At 41.4% G+C, this 15692-nt stretch overlaps 1 protein-coding gene and 1 long non-coding RNA gene across 12 annotated transcripts in view; one reads left to right on the top strand and one right to left on the bottom strand.

Annotated features, from left to right (window-relative positions):
* Positions 1-15692, bottom strand: part of pyd (zonula occludens-like protein polychaetoid) — a 662689-nt gene that overhangs the window by 14677 nt on the left and 632320 nt on the right. The gene's annotated exons all lie outside the window — the stretch shown is intronic.
* The window catches only part of LOC138854213 (uncharacterized), a 33843-nt gene that overhangs the window by 12551 nt on the left and 5600 nt on the right, over positions 1-15692 (top strand). The window contains exon 1 of one of the 2 annotated variants that reach the window (XR_011393437.1): positions 7558-7952. The exons of the other annotated variant lie outside the window; for it this stretch is intronic. This is a non-coding gene — a long non-coding RNA (uncharacterized lncRNA). Of the gene's footprint in view, positions 1-7557; positions 7953-15692 lie in introns of those variants that run through there. 2 annotated transcript variants of the gene reach the window in all.

Here is a 15692-nt window from a genome sequence, read left to right as displayed (position 1 = left end):
AAGTCAACTAAAATGCCGGGAACAATGGGCTAGTAACCCCTTTTCCTGTAATAACTAAAAAGAATAAGAAAAAGAAAATTGTCAAAGTGGGAAGTCTGAATGTGCGTGGATGTTGTGCAAATGATAAGAAAGAGATGATTGTGGATGTTATGAATGAGAAGAAGCTGGATGTCCTGGCTTTAAGTAAAACAATTTTGAAGGGGGTGGGAGAGTTTCAGTGGAGAGGAATAAATGGGATTAGGTCAGTGGTTTCAAATAGAGTTAGAGCTAAAGAAGGAGTAGAAATAATGTTGAAGGATAAGTTATGGCAGGAAAAGAGGGACTATAAATGTATTAATTCAAGGATTATGTGGAGTAAAATAAAGGTTGGATGTGAAAAGTGGGTTATAGTAAGCATATATGCACCTGGAGAAGAGAAGTGTAGAGGAGAGAGAGAGATTTTGGGAAATGTTGAGTGAATGCATGGGGAGTTTCGAACCAAGTGTGAGAGCAATGGTGGTTGGGGATTTCAATGCTAAAGTGGGCAAAAATATTGTGGAGGGAGTAGTAGGTAAATTTGGGGTGCCAGGGGTAAATGAAAATGGAGAGCCTTTAATTGAGCTATGTGTAGAAAGAGGTTTGGTAATAATACATATTTTATGAAGAAGAGGATAAATATACAAGTTATGATATAGCACATAATGAAAGTAGTTTGTTAGATTATGTATTGGTGGATAAAAGGTGGATGGGTAGGCTCCAGGATGTACACATTCATAGAGGGGCAACTGATATATCGGATCATTATTTAGTTATAGCTACAGTTAGAGTAAGAGGTAGATGGGAAAAGAGGAAAATGGCAACAACAAGCAAGAGGGAGGTGAAAGTGTATAGGCTAAGGGAGGAGGAAGTTCGGGTGAGATATAAGCAACTATTGGCAGAAAGGTGGGCTGGTGCAAGTATGAGTAGTGGGGGGGGGGGGGGGGTTGAAGAGGGTTGGAATAGTTTTAAAAATGCAGTATTAGAATGTGGGGCAGAAGTTTGTGGTTATAGGAGGGTGGGTGCAGGAGGAAAGAGGAGTGATTGGTGGAATGATGAAGTAAAGGGTGTGATAAAAGAGAAAAAGTTAGCTTATGAGAGGTTTTTACAAAGCAGAAGTGCTATAAGAAGAGTAGAGTATATAGAGAATAAAAGAAAGGTAAAGAAAGTAGTGCGAGAGTACAAAAGAACACATGATAGAGTGGATGAGTGCGGCACGGTCAAGAAATTTTAATATAAATAAGAAAAATTTTTGGAGCGAGTTAAACAAGTTAACAAAGCCTAGAGAACGAATGGATTTGTCAGTTAAAAACAGAGTAGGGAGTTAGTAGATGGGGACACGGAGGTTTTGGGTAGATGGCGAGAATATTTTGATGAACTTTTAAATGTCGACGAAGAAAGGGAAGCGGTAATTTCATGCACTGGCCAGGGAGGTATACCATCTTTTAGGAGTGAAGAAGAACAGGATGTGAGTGTGGGGGAGGCGCATGAGCCATTACGTAGAATGAAAGGGGGTAAAGCAGCTGGAACAGATGGGATCATGACAGAAATGTTAAAAGCAGGGGGGATATAGTGTTGGAGTGGTTGGTACTTTTGTTTAATAAATGTATGAAAGAGGGGAAGGTACCTAGGGATTGGCAGAGAGCATGTATAGTCCCTTTATATAAAGGGAAGGGGGACAAAAGAGATTGTAAAAATTATAGAGGAATAAGTTTACTGAGTATACCAGGAAAAGTGTACAGTAGGGTTATAATTGAAAGAATTAGAGGTAAGACAGAATGTAGGATTGCAGATGAGCAAGGAGGTTTCAGAGTGAGTAGGGGATGTGTAGATCAAGTGTTTACATTGAAGCATATATGTGAACAGTATTTAGATAAATGTAGGGAAGTTTTTATTGCATTTATGGATTTAGAAAAGGCATATGATAGAGTGGATAGGGGAGCAATGTGGCAGATGTTGCAAGTATATGGAATAGGTGGTAAGTTACTAAATGCTGTAAAGAGTTTTTATGGGGATAGTGAGGCTCAGGTTAGGGTGTGTAGAAGAGAGGGAGACTACTTCCCGGTAAAAGTAGGTCTTAGACAGGAATGTGTAATGTCACCATGGTTGTTTAATATATTTATAGATGGGGTTGTAAAAGTAGTAAATGCTAGGGTGTTCGGGAGAAGGGTGGAATTAAATTATGGGGAATCAAATACAAAATGGGAATTGACACAGTTGCTTTTTGCTGATGATACTGTGCTGATGGGAGATTCTAAAGAAAAATTGCAAAGGTTGGTGGATGAGTTTGGGATTGTGTGTAAAGGTAGAAAGTTGAAAGTGAACATAGAAAAGAGTAAGGTGATGAGGGTATCAAATGATTTATATAAAGAAAAATTGGATATCATATTGGGGAGGAGTATGGAAGAAGTGAATGTTTTCAGATACTTGGGAGTTGACGTGTCGGCAGATGGATTTATGAAGGATGAGGTTAATCATAGAATTGATGAGGGAAGAAAAGGTGAGTGCTGCTTTGAGGTATATGTGGAGACAAAAAGCATTATCTATGGAGGCAGAGAAGGGAATGTATGAAAGTATAGTAGTACCAACACTCTTATATGGGTGTGAAGCTTGGGTTGTCAATGCAGCAGCGAGGAGGCAGTTGGAGGCAGTGGAGATGTCCTGTCTAAGGGCAATATGTGGTGTAAATATTATGCAGAAAATTCAGAGTGTAGAAATTAGGAGAAGGTATGGAGTTAATAAAAGTATTAGAGGGCTGAAGAGGGGTTGTTGAGGTGGTTTGGTCATTTAGAGAGAATGGATCAAAGTAGAATGACATGGAGAGCATTTAAATCTGTAGGGGAAGGAAGGCGGGGTAGGGGTCGTCCTCGAAAAGGTTGGAAGGAAGGGGTAAAGGAGGTTTTGTGGGCGAGGGGCTTGGACTTCCAGCAGGCGTGCATGAGCGTGTTTGATAGGGGTGAATGGAGACGAATGGTACTTGGGACCTGACGATCTGTTGGAGTGTGAGCAAGGTAATATTTAGTGAAGGGATTCAGGGAAACCGGTTATTTTCATATAGCCGGACTTGAGTTCTGGAAATGGGAAGTACAATGCCTGCACTCAAAAGGAGGGGTTTCGGGATATTAGCAGTTTGGAGGGATATGTTGTGTATATTTATACGTATATGCTTCTAAACTGTTGTGTTCTGAGCACCTCTGCAAAAACAGTGATTACGTGTGAGCGAGGTGAAGGTGTTGAATGATGATGAAAGTATTTTCTTTTTGGGGATTTTCTTTCTTTTTGGGTCACCCTGCCTCGGTGGGAGATGGCCGACTTGTTAAAAAAAAAAAATGAGATGTGGTAGCAGACAACTTGCACAAGTGACGCCATATTAGAAATGATAATAATAATCAGAGTCTCATTAAATGTCGTATATTACGTTAATGTACACATTTTCATTAATCCATCCGTGATATTTTTTTCAAAATTATATAATAAACACGATACATAACATATAAAGATGATAAATACACCCCACAATAGAATAAATAAACATAAATATGAGATGTGGGAGCCAAACTTTTACGAGTGACGGCAAGAATAACATTTTCTCTAGTCCAACATCAGAGAAAATGTGTTACTGGGGGTAACTGTAGAAAATTATTCCTTTCGTATGTAAGTTTATTCAGGTATACACAAATACAGTTACATAGATTATCATGCATAACAGCATATGTGTAGAGAACCTAGGATAACCCAAAAAAGTCAGAGTGACTTATTTCCACTGCCTTCACTCAGAGCGTCATTTCTTCTAAAAATGGTGTTACATGAGAATGGGAATGTTCTTCTTTATTTATTCTACCATATCAATGTAGAGACAACTTGTACACAATGTAACTTGTACACAAACTGGACGTGTACACTTTGTTTATAAAACTTACATTCGCCTGGTTTACATAACTCTGCGCCTGTCCTCTCTCATGTAATCATTCCCCCTCTCTCTCTCTCTCTCATTTATTCGTTTTATCTCGTTTACTCACCTCTGACCTTACATTAAGACTACAAATATTTTAAGGTAAGTAATGAGTGAACTGTATATGCATTTTATCGCTCTGGGATGTTTAAATATCATAGAATAGTATGTGTGGGTGGGGTGGTCTGGCTGGCTACCATACATACCACCCTTGATTTCTTAAAATAAATAGTACTACTCATCTCACCCTAGATTAAGACTACAAATATTTTAAGGTAAGTAATGAGTGAACTGTATGTGCATTTTATCGCTCTGGGATGCTTAAATGCACTAGAATATTATGTGTATGTGGGTTGGCCTAGTATGGTAGCCTGGCTGACTACGATATATACCACACTTGATTTCTTACAATAAATACTGCTTGTCTCACCCTAGATTAACCCTTAAACGGTCCAAACGTATATATACGTTCACGCGCGTAGCGCCCCAAACGTATATATACGTTTTCTTTGTCATTCATTCAACATTGCCACAATAAGCCTGAGTCACCTAGACATGAGAGAATGGGTGTGTGCACTCACTGTGTTCCATATTAAAATAATTGGGGATGCCTGGGTACCATATGCTCTTTTTTCCTTTTAAAAGAAAAGATTTCTTTTTTCCTCAAAAAATTTGGGGCGCTACGCGAGTGAACGTATATATACGTTTGGACCGTTTAAGGGTTAAGACTACAAATATTTTAAGGTAAGTAATGAGTGCACTATGTGTGTGTTTTACTTTTTTATTGTCTTTTGATGCCTAGTTCTATTGCTAACTTGATATATGTTAAAGTAAACTTGTTATCTAGTATTTGTATGCATTTATAAGGGGAAAAAAAAAGTGTTCCACTTTACAGTGATTTCTGCTTTACGGCGGTAGCCTGGAACCTAACCTGCCGTATAAGTGGGGCCCTACTGTACTTAACCCTTTCAGGGTCCATCCCGTAGATCTACGGCTTCACGTTGTGTCCAAACCGTAGATCTACGCCAAAATTCTAGCGCCGTCAAATTTAGCGCAAAAGTGCTCATAGGCCTACATGTGAGAGAACGGGTCTGCGTGGTGGGTGTGCGCCATAAACAAAAAATCTAGGCGCCCGCATAGCATTGTGGGAACGCCAGCTCAGTTACCCTTGTTCACCATGCCTCGTCGCAAGTCAGCTCTCACTCCCCGGAAAATTGGGACTCTCCTCTTCCTATCTGATAGTTTTGACACTGATGGAAGTGGAAATGAAGACGAATTCTACGGCTTTGATCAGTTAGTGACAGAAAGGAATGACCAGGATATCGATAATAGTGCAGAAAACCCTGACGATACTCAACCTTCTACCTCTGGTGTGGGCACTCATGACTCACGGTCGGTTGTGCCTCAACGCAAGAGAAAACTAATATTTTTGCGTGGCCAGGCCTCTGACTTCAGTAATGATGATGATAGTGACGTGGATTGTGATTTTATTGCGCTCGACGATCATTCGAGTAGTGATAGTGAGGAATCATATTCACCAGTGAAGCATCGGTATGTTCGCCGCCGCATGCGCTCGGGTAGTGTACCCTATGCTGTGCCCAGGGGATGGAGTACATCCCGGAGTACATCCCGTGGCCCTACACCAGTTTTAGGTAGTGATAGTGAGGATGATGTGGCTACACTTGGCATGGATAGACCACAGGCATCAGTGGATGGTGGTAGTGGTGATGGTAGTGGCACCGCCATGCATGACTCACCAGGCCACGCTGGGACCCACGCTGCTGACTCATCAGTTCAAGGACAAAGCGGAGCGTCAGCCACCAGCCCACCACAACATACCCGCACAACCAGCCTATGATGTCCAGTATCCACCAGCAAACCGTATGTGGGATTGGCAGCAAAATCCCAATTTTGTTCCCAAGCCTCACCACTTTGATGACTCTCAAAGTGGAATTCTACCTACTTGTCCCCTTGGAACCACGGCCAATGAACTGGAATTCTTTGAATTATTCTTTGATCAGCCATTGATGGAAACTATTGTCAGGGAAAGTAATAAGTATTTTGAGTACACCATGGCAAATACGATCATATCACCACAGTCAAGACTACACAGGTGGAAAGAGACGACTGTTGCACAAATGTATTTGCTTTTTGCAACAATAATGCTTATGCCTCATGTCTATAAGCATAATATAAAAGCATACTGGTCCACAGATCGGCTAATTTCTACCCCGGTCTTCAGTGAAATCATCCCAGTGAACAGGTTTATCTTACTCTTACGTATGTTGCACTTCTCTAACAAAACCAGGCCTGACAGAAGTGACAGATTATATAAGATTAGAAATGTTTTCATGTATCTCAAACAAAAGTTCAGCATATACTTTTATCCATTCAAGAATGTTGCAATTGACGAGTCTGATTTTGTTCAAAGGTAGACTGTCATTCAAGCAGTATATACCGAGCAAGAGGAAACGCTTTGGTATAAAACTGTTTGTACTCTGTGACTGTGACAGTGGCCTGGTGTTGGATATTGTTGTATACACGGGAAGTAAAACATTGAAAGATACCAAGATGTTATTGGGTATCTCAGGTGACGTAGTGAGAAACATGATGGCACCTTATCTTGGTAAGGGGCATACATTATATACCGATAACTGGTACACAAGCCCATTACTCAGTGATTTCATGCGAGTGAACAAGACAGATGTGTGTGGCACAGTGCGTTCTAATCGTAAACATATGCCCAGGCTCAACGCAGGTGCTCGTGGTGATGACGTGCAGGTGTTTACTGCCAATGACATCATGGCATTACAGTGGCATGACAAACGAGATGTCACATTGTTGACAACCATTCACCGTAATGAAATGCAAGACAGTGGCAAAGCTGATCGAGTGACTAATGAACATATTCGAAAACCAGTGACAGTGATTGATTATACACAAAACATGCGCTTGGTTGACGAATGTGACATGCAGATTGGTTTTGTTGACTGTGTTCATAAGAGTTACAAGTGGTGCATGAAACTTTTCTTCAATCTCATGGACATTTCAATGCTCAATGCATATAATATGTACCAAATAAAGACTGGCAACAGACCACCGTATGGTGAATTTTGTTTGTCTGTTGTCAGACAACTCATAATGAAGTACCAGGTAAGAACACCTGCTATACAACAAGGTCCTCGAATTACTCAGGATGTACCCAAGCATTTGAGGAGGGAAGGTGATCATTTCATAATACAGCTTCCTTCAACTCAGAAGAAATTTGCTCAGAAGAGATGCATCGTCTGTGAACAAACAAAACGACGGCAACAAAGACTCAAAGACACTCGGTTTATGTGTGAGGAATGTAAGGTGCCTCTGTGCATGGTGCCTTGTTTCAAGGAGTTCCACAAGCTCCAGCAGTTCTAAAACCATATCCGGTGATTGTAAATATATGATAGAACATTAGTATTATACAAGATTTGTGCATGTTTTTTGTAATAAACAGTGGTAAACAATAATATGATAACTTTAGTGCAGTTATTGTGTTCAATACAATGAGTTTATATATATACATTATATACAGTATTGGTCTCTCAGGCCCCAAATGTTAGTAGGAAAAGAAAAAAATTGGAAAAGAAAAGAAAAAACTATAAAAACCGCTAAATAATGTAATGCTCGTATGTGGAATTCGTCGATGTTGCCGCCACCACATCATTTTTGACAAACTTCTTGGCACTGTATCTCGGTAAGTACTGATCAGAAAATTTTTTTCTTTGTCTTATTACCTTCACAAAAATATGCTCTTTAATTCTGTAAGAAAAAATAATTTTTTTTTTTTTTTTTTCAAAATTTCTTGGACACTGGAGCACCACTTCAGATTTTGGCCTTGGACCCTGAAGGGGTTAAAAAAAGCAAAAAAGCAGTGCAAATACTGAAGGACACTAGGCAGTACCTCTTCATAAACAGAGTTAAAGTGGAAGTACAAGTCTAATGCTGAAAGGTATGGGAAGACACAATATACTATTATTAATTACAATAATTATTATAATCATAACTAAGCACTACAATATATATGACAGGCTTTTATTTGAACATTTTGTGCTGTGTAGATCTTCGACAAGTCATGGCCTTGTGAAACATTCCAATAGAAATTTGTTATGCATCATATTACTGATATACAAATACTGACAAGTTGGTGAACTAGACAAATGTGCAACACTTGGGTATCTTTTATTGCCCAAATATTTTGCCTACACAACAGGTATTATCAGTGAAATATAGGAGAGTACCAGAGATGATTTTTGACATGATCATCCATCTTTTTTGGTAGGTAGTCAGTCCTCAAGCTTAAAACATGGGTATGTAACCAGACCATACATTACAACAGAAGTGAGGTGCAGCAGCTGGAAGTAGCAACTCCTTTACCAAACAACTGTTTGGCATGATCTACGTCCATTAGTGAGCCATGTTCACCTATGATGTCAACTCCAGCTGCTTCACCTCACTTCTGCTGGTCTGGTCGCATGACTATGCTTTAGACCTGAGGGACTGACTACCTCATGTTGCACACACGTCTTATTCGCCAATCTGTATTGCATGCTGTGTCTTCACACAAATGCATTAAACTTTTGGAATGAAAGCTAAGTAGAGGTAGTATTGCTACAACTTCAGTAAGCTTAGTGGGAAAGCAGGTCCAATTCACAGGCACTGTTCTTCCCTTTGTATTTTTTTTTTTTTTTATCAAATATGATTACCTCCTATTCCCCAGGTGCTGAATAATCCCTACAGATTTAGTATTTACCCCTAAAATAATTATAAATTATGACAAATATTTGAGTAAACACAACCATTGCTTTTTTTTTTCTCATACTCTGTCTCCCACTAAGATAGGGTGACAAAAAAAAAAAAAAAAAAAAAAAAAAGGAAATACATTCACCATCATAGTCATTCAATAGCTATCATGCCAGAAGAACACTGATACCACAGTTCAGATGGCTCTCCAAACTGCAACATCTCACCCTGAATCTTTGATTTGCCAAGTCATAAAAATCACTTGCTTCAATTCACTTTGATCTAGCTTGTTGGATGTTCAATCCTCTAATCTACTACAATAGTATAATGTTCAGTATAGAGTGGAACCCCGAATTTCGTCCAGTGCGGATGTATAATTCGGATTTCAATCACTTTTTTGGGTGAAATTTTACCCAGATTTTGTACCTCCACTTGGAAATCATCTGTATCAGATGTGTCCGCCCGCCCGGGACGTGGCCGCTCACACGTATGTGACTCAGTCTGTCACTTGTTCAGTGAGCAATACTCTGCGTGTTCATCCGACATATTGGTGGTAGAGGGTGATGGTGGTTGTGGTTGTAATGGTGGTAGTGATGGCAAACAATCGAAGATGTTGAGAAGTTGTTGTTGGTGTGGATCAACGAAAAACAGTGGGGGAGTGTGTTGTGGAGGCGATAATTTGCGAAAAAGCAAGGTAGTTGCATGTGGATCTCGTAAAGAATATGCCAACAAGAGTCTTCAATAAGGGAAAAGTGATTTAAATGTTCATTTATCCATTAAAATTAGTGCTTTATATTCGTTTCTCATTGTTTTCTGTATGTAAAACTATAGTTATTCTCTATAAAATGTAGAGTGGACCCCCACCTTACAATATTAATCCGTTCCTGAGAGCTCATCATAAGCTGAAATTATCGTAAGGCGAATTAATTTTCCCCATAAGAAATAATGGAAATCAAATTAATCTGTGCAAGACACCCCAAAGTATGAATTTTTTTTTTTTTTTACCACATGAAATATTAATTTTAATACACACAAACTGAAGAAGACATGCACAATTACTACTCTACTAAGAATAGAATACATGATACTTACCTTTATTGAAGATCTGGTGATGATTGATGGGATGGGAGGAGGGGAGAGTGTGGAAGTTGTTATTGTTTAGAAGGGGAATCCCCTTTCATTAGGACTTGAGGTAGCAAGTCCTTTTCTGGGGTTACTTCCCTTCTTCTTTTAATGCCACTAGGACCAGCTTGAGTCACTGGACCTCTGTCGCACAACAAATCTGTCCATAGAGGTCTGTACCTCCAGTTCCTTTAAGATTTGCCTAAAATGGGCCACAACATTGTCATTGTAATAGTCACCAGCACAGCTTGCAATAGCTGCGTTAGGGTGATTTTCATCCATAAAGGTTTGCACTTCAACCCACTTTGCACACATTTCTTTAATCTTTGAAGTAGGCACAATGGATTCCACAACTGACATAGACTTCTCAGGGTTAGCCCCAAACCCTTCAAAATCTTTCTTAATTTCAATGCTAATTCTCACCCTTTTTACCACAGGGTTGGCACTAGAAGCTTTCTTGGGGCCCATGGTGACTTATTTTGCAGTTACAAGCACAAAAAACACTGGGATAAGGTGAAATGTACCGAATGTATGCGTGGATGCGACCGCACTGGCTGGCTTGTAAACACTGGCACCCACGGGGCAGCTGAGGCCACACGTGGGGTGCGTCCCAGACGAATCACGTAAGGCGAGTTTTTTATCATGAGGCGAGGCAAAATTTTTGAGTTCAAATGCTTCATATGACGGATTTAACGTAAGGCGATGGATTCATAAGGCGGGGGTCCACTGTATTTTTTGTTAATATTTTTGGGTGTCTGGAACGGATCAATTGGATTTACATTATTTCTTATGGGAAATATTACTTCGGTTTTCGTCCATTTCGGATTTCGACTGACCTTCTGGAATGGATTAAGGACGAAAACCAGGGTTTCACTGTATTATACTGTGTAATTACCTATTCTTAATATGGAAAGAGAGTTATATGCATGGTATCATATCTTCTACAGTCATTTTTTTTTCTTAATTGGTAGTGTACTTGTAGCTCTCACTACCTCTAGTTGGAGAAAACACTAAAACTTGGCTACTCCTTTTGGATAATGCCATCCCATTAATTTGAATGAACTTTCCAAACACATCAGGAGGACTTCTGTCAATGTAAGGAGAGAGCATCTACATCCAAGTGGGATTGGGAAAGTTCAAGAAAGAGAGAAGATTCTGAGAACAGAAAAGAGCAGACAAGAAGCATGAGATTTCCTAAGGTAGGAGTGAGAAATGAGGGGTAGGAAGAACAGAAGGGAAATCTGTTAGAAATTGAGTGTGGAGACCAAAGGCTTGCAACAAGGAAGAACGATAAAGAAAATTACGAGATTTATCAACATAAAAGTAAACTGTAAGCTGTGGGGTGATGAGATCGATCCAAGTAACATAATGATCGTGGGTATTGTGGCAATCCCATAACACAGCAACACTAGACTCCAGGGAAGGACTGAGGAGTCTGTAAACAGAAATGCAAATCCAATTATTTACTGTACAGCACCTAGTTTGAAGTGTACAGTTACAGAAGCAGATTACACTTAATCTCAAATATCCAACTTGGAAGATAAAGTTGTTTACTAAATACTCAAGTGAAATGCAAGAAAACATGGAGTTGGTGTAACTTCTGAAAATTTAGCCTTAAATGAGACTTATTACTCAGACAGCAATTGAAGAGTACAACAATAAATTTTGAAGTTAGGAGACTGCACTGTATGACCATTGTAGGTTTAGTGCTTCTTTTTTATTATTATATTATTATTATTATTATTATTATTATAACCAAAAAGAAGTGCTAAGCCACAAGGGCTATACAGCATTATTATTATAATTATAGAGGATTCTAGGTAGTAGGTTGGTAGACAGCAACCACCCAGGGAGGTACTACCGTCCTGCCAAGTGAGTGCAAAACAGAAGCCTGCGATTGTTTTACGTGATGGTAGGATTACTGGCGTCTTTTTTTTCTGTCTCATACACATGCAAGATTTCAGGTACGTCTTGTTACTTCTGCTTACACTTAGGTCACACTACACATATATGTACAAGCATATATATACACACCCCTCTTGGTTTTCTTTATAGTTCTTGACCTTGTTTATTTCCTCTTACCTCCATGGGGAAGTGGAACAGAATTCTTCCTCCGTAAGCCATGCGTGTTGTAAGAGGCGACTAAAATGCCAGGAGCAAGGGGCTAGTAACCCTTTCTCCTGTATATATTACTAACTGTAAAAGGAGAAACTTTCGTTTTTCCTTTTGAGTCACCCTGCCTTGGTGGGATACGGCCAGTGTGTTGAAAGAAAGAAGAATTATAGAGGATCTGTAAAGAAAGAAAGAACAAGATATCTTGGACACAAAACCATAAGCTGTGTGCCAGGGTCTCAAGAGATGTGCCATTTATTATTCATTGCAATAAGGATACTGCATGATCTCTATGGGTTTAACAGTTCTGCATGACTATAATACAGTAATAACTGCAATGAGGCCAAGAGCTAAGCATCTACATGGTTGAGGTTACAGCAAAGTCAACCATATGCAGTGAAGGTTAAAGTCCAGGAGAAATGGTTGTGAAAAGACTATTTCTAGCAGGAAGAAACAGGGAAGTTCTCATGACATCAACTTGAGGAGCTCCACGTTCTATGACATTAGGGAAATATGTCATTGGCTCTGTAAGTCAGATACAAGCTATTCTCCATTCACTTTCTTGTGAAGATTTCCTTAAAATAATCTAGAATAGATAGCTTAGTTCTGAACATTCTTTATGCTGTATGACCCTTGTAAGTTCAGCACTTCTTTCCTCTTCAAGGGGGGCTCCTTGGCGTGGTGAAGAGGCTCTTGGTCTGAGGAATTAGACCTATCGGTCTTCTTCCTCAGACCGAACCTAATTACCCCCCAATCTCCCCTCCCCTATCCCATCCTCCCCTTTTTCCTTTCCTCCTCCTCCTCCCCACTCCTCCCTTTTGCCCTTCCTCTTTTTGTCCTTTGGGATTTCTCCCACAGGCGCGCTAGTTCCTAGGTAGGAGAAAGGATACCGGGGTCCATCCCATTCCGTTGAGGTTCTTAGCGGTGGCGTAGTTTGCCGTGGAATCTGGATCGCCTGGGGATGTCCCGATCCCTCTCCGGTATCCCGGAGTAGCTTTGGGTGTCTTCCGGGCGACGAGTGTATCTCTGGAAGCCACCTTTCGGATTCCGGGGGTGGTGGCCGAAGGAGGTATGCTTTGTGGCGGATATCCGGCCGCCCTCTCTTTTGTCCACCGAGGTAGCTCGGCAGATGTGAGGTTGCTATCCCGGATTGTTAGTTTACTAGCATGATGGGTAGGGTATGGCACGGGTTCCATGCTGCATCTGCGCTACTTGCGGTGCTGAGGTCCTCTTGGGCGCGGAGGGAGATTTCTGGCCCTTTCATTCCTCCTAGGACCTATCCCTCCCCGGTCCCCCCTTTTTTTTTCTTTTTTTTATTTTTATTTTCTTTTCTTCTTTCTTTTTTTTTTTTTCTTAAAAACAAAAAGAAAGAAGTAACCTAACCATGGCAGCCCTAGTCCATGAACCTGGTACCCCCGGGCCCCTTCTTGATACCGCACCCCGTTCTGACCCCGCCTCGTCTTTGGACCACTCTTCAGACATTCCTCATGCCTCTGTACCTATTGCCGGTGCTGTTTCCTCACCCGCTTCAGGTACTGAGGCCTCGACTGACTCCTTCGATTTATCGGACCTTCGCTCTCCTCTGACTATGCTTCCGGCCTCTCCCTCTACGGTGCGGCAATTTTCAAATCGCCGACCCGTTCCACGTCGGACCAACTCTGGTCCCACGCCTAAACGTCAACGACAATTACCTGCTGATGATACTTCTCCACCTTCTCATTCTTCTCAGAAACGATCGACACGTCCTTCACTACCTTTCCACGCTCAGTTTCAGACTGAACAGTGGACTAAATTCTTCACTTTACGACCAACTTCCTCTACTGCCTATCTTTCTGACCATAGTATTGGCAAGGCACTCCTACGCCATGTTGGTAAAGATATTTCTTTTCATGCTCTTAAGAGCGGTACGCGCATCATTACCATACAGAATGCTACCCAGGCTCATGAGCTCTCTCGTCTTTCCCATATCGATACTGTTCCTGTCACTCTTGAAAAACATCATTCCCTCAATTCTTGTAGTGGTACCGTCATTCTGCCCCATACCATAGTTCAACAAAATTTCCAGACATGTGGCACCGACATTCTAGAACAGCTGGAACTCCAAGATCTCCCAATCCTCAAGGTAGACACTTACGTTCTTCCTGCCCGTGGGCAGAGACGATACCCTAGCAATGTGGCTCGTTTAACTTTTGACAGCCGAGAACTCCCATCCTCAGTTTATATAGCAGGACATCGGTTACAAGTTCGAAAGGTGATCCCTACACCACAACAGTGTAGAAATTGCTGGCGATTTGGCCATCCAGCGAAATATTGCAGATCTATCGCCGAATGCCCAGTCTGTGGTGCCGATGACCATTCTAATACGTCTTGCAATCGATCTCCCTCTTGCCTTAACTGTCATGAGGCTCACCCTTCGTACTCTCGCCGTTGTCAGGTCTATTTAAACGAGCGGGAAATCCGTTACCTCAAAGAGACAGAAGGTCTCCCTTATGCCATGGCAGTTTCTCATCTCCGCCTCCAAGGGAGACTCCCATGTGTTTCTTATTCCCGTGTTTCAAAACGTCCCCCCACTTCTAGTATCCCATCTTCTATACCCACCTCTGTGGTTACCTCCCATAATCACTCCTGTATCTAATCCTTTTGCTGTCCTCGGCTCAGACGTCCCTACTTCAACACCTCAGTCTAATATCGCTTCTACGAGTTCTCTCTAACAAGCCTCAGTATCGACGAGACCTCGTACGACACCTCCTCCCAATCGTCCCTCTACTTCTCAAAAGTCAAAAAAAGGTCCGGTAACACCTCCTACCCATCTTCCACCTCCTCATTTTACCCTCCCTGTCTCTGTCCCTAGTTCTTCCCCTCTCACTGGCTCAGTTACAAGTGCAGAGGTTCACCCTCCTCCTCGTAATGTACCTTCCTCCCCTGTTCCCTCCCAAGTTTCTTCCTCTTCTGCCACCTCCCAGGTTCCTGCCTCTTCTGTCCCCTGCCACGCTTCTCCAGTTCCCTCCACCCTTTCGCCCCCCCCCTACCTTGGTACAGTCCAATACAGTTCCAATCTTTACTCATCCTCCCCCTACCATTCCCAATATTGTCTCCCATACGACATCTCTGAATTCCGAAACACTTGAAGCAATCTCTGAATATATTGCAGAGACCAAACCATCAATGGACACTGATCCACCTTCCGCTCTTTCTCTCTCCTCTGCTCCATCTGCGCAACTCCTTTCTTCACAGCACACCGTTCCTTCGCTGCTTGAACATTTTCCACTGCCTCCGCATGTGGACTTTTCTAACCCTTCTAGTCCGTAGGAACCCTTACCTGCGGATTTCAAGTATCTTTATCATTGCCAATCATGGCCTATTTACAGTGGAATATACGCGGCCTCAGGGGTAATCGGGGTGAGCTTCAGATGTTACTCTCCCAGTTTGCCCCTGTTGGTGTTTGCTTACAGGAACCAAAATTACACTCTGCTGTTATTTCTCACATCTCAGGCTATAATTTATTGTATTCTTCAGATCCTTTTCCTGATGGGACCTTTAATGAAAGTGCCCTTCTTCTCCGCACTGATATTCCGTACCATCAGCTATTTGTTCATACTTCGCTGCATTACACAGCAGCCCGTATCCACTTACATAGGTGGTATACGCTCTGTTCTTTATATCTCTCTCCTTCTCGGGCATTATCTATTCCGGATATTGCCTTTCTTGTTTCATC

The sequence above is a fragment of the Cherax quadricarinatus genome, chromosome 52 (assembly GCF_038502225.1).
Source record: "Cherax quadricarinatus isolate ZL_2023a chromosome 52, ASM3850222v1, whole genome shotgun sequence".
Taxonomy (NCBI): Eukaryota; Metazoa; Arthropoda; class Malacostraca; order Decapoda; family Parastacidae; genus Cherax; species Cherax quadricarinatus.
Note: the sequence above shows the minus strand (reverse complement) of the source record. Positions and strands in the feature narration are given on the sequence as shown.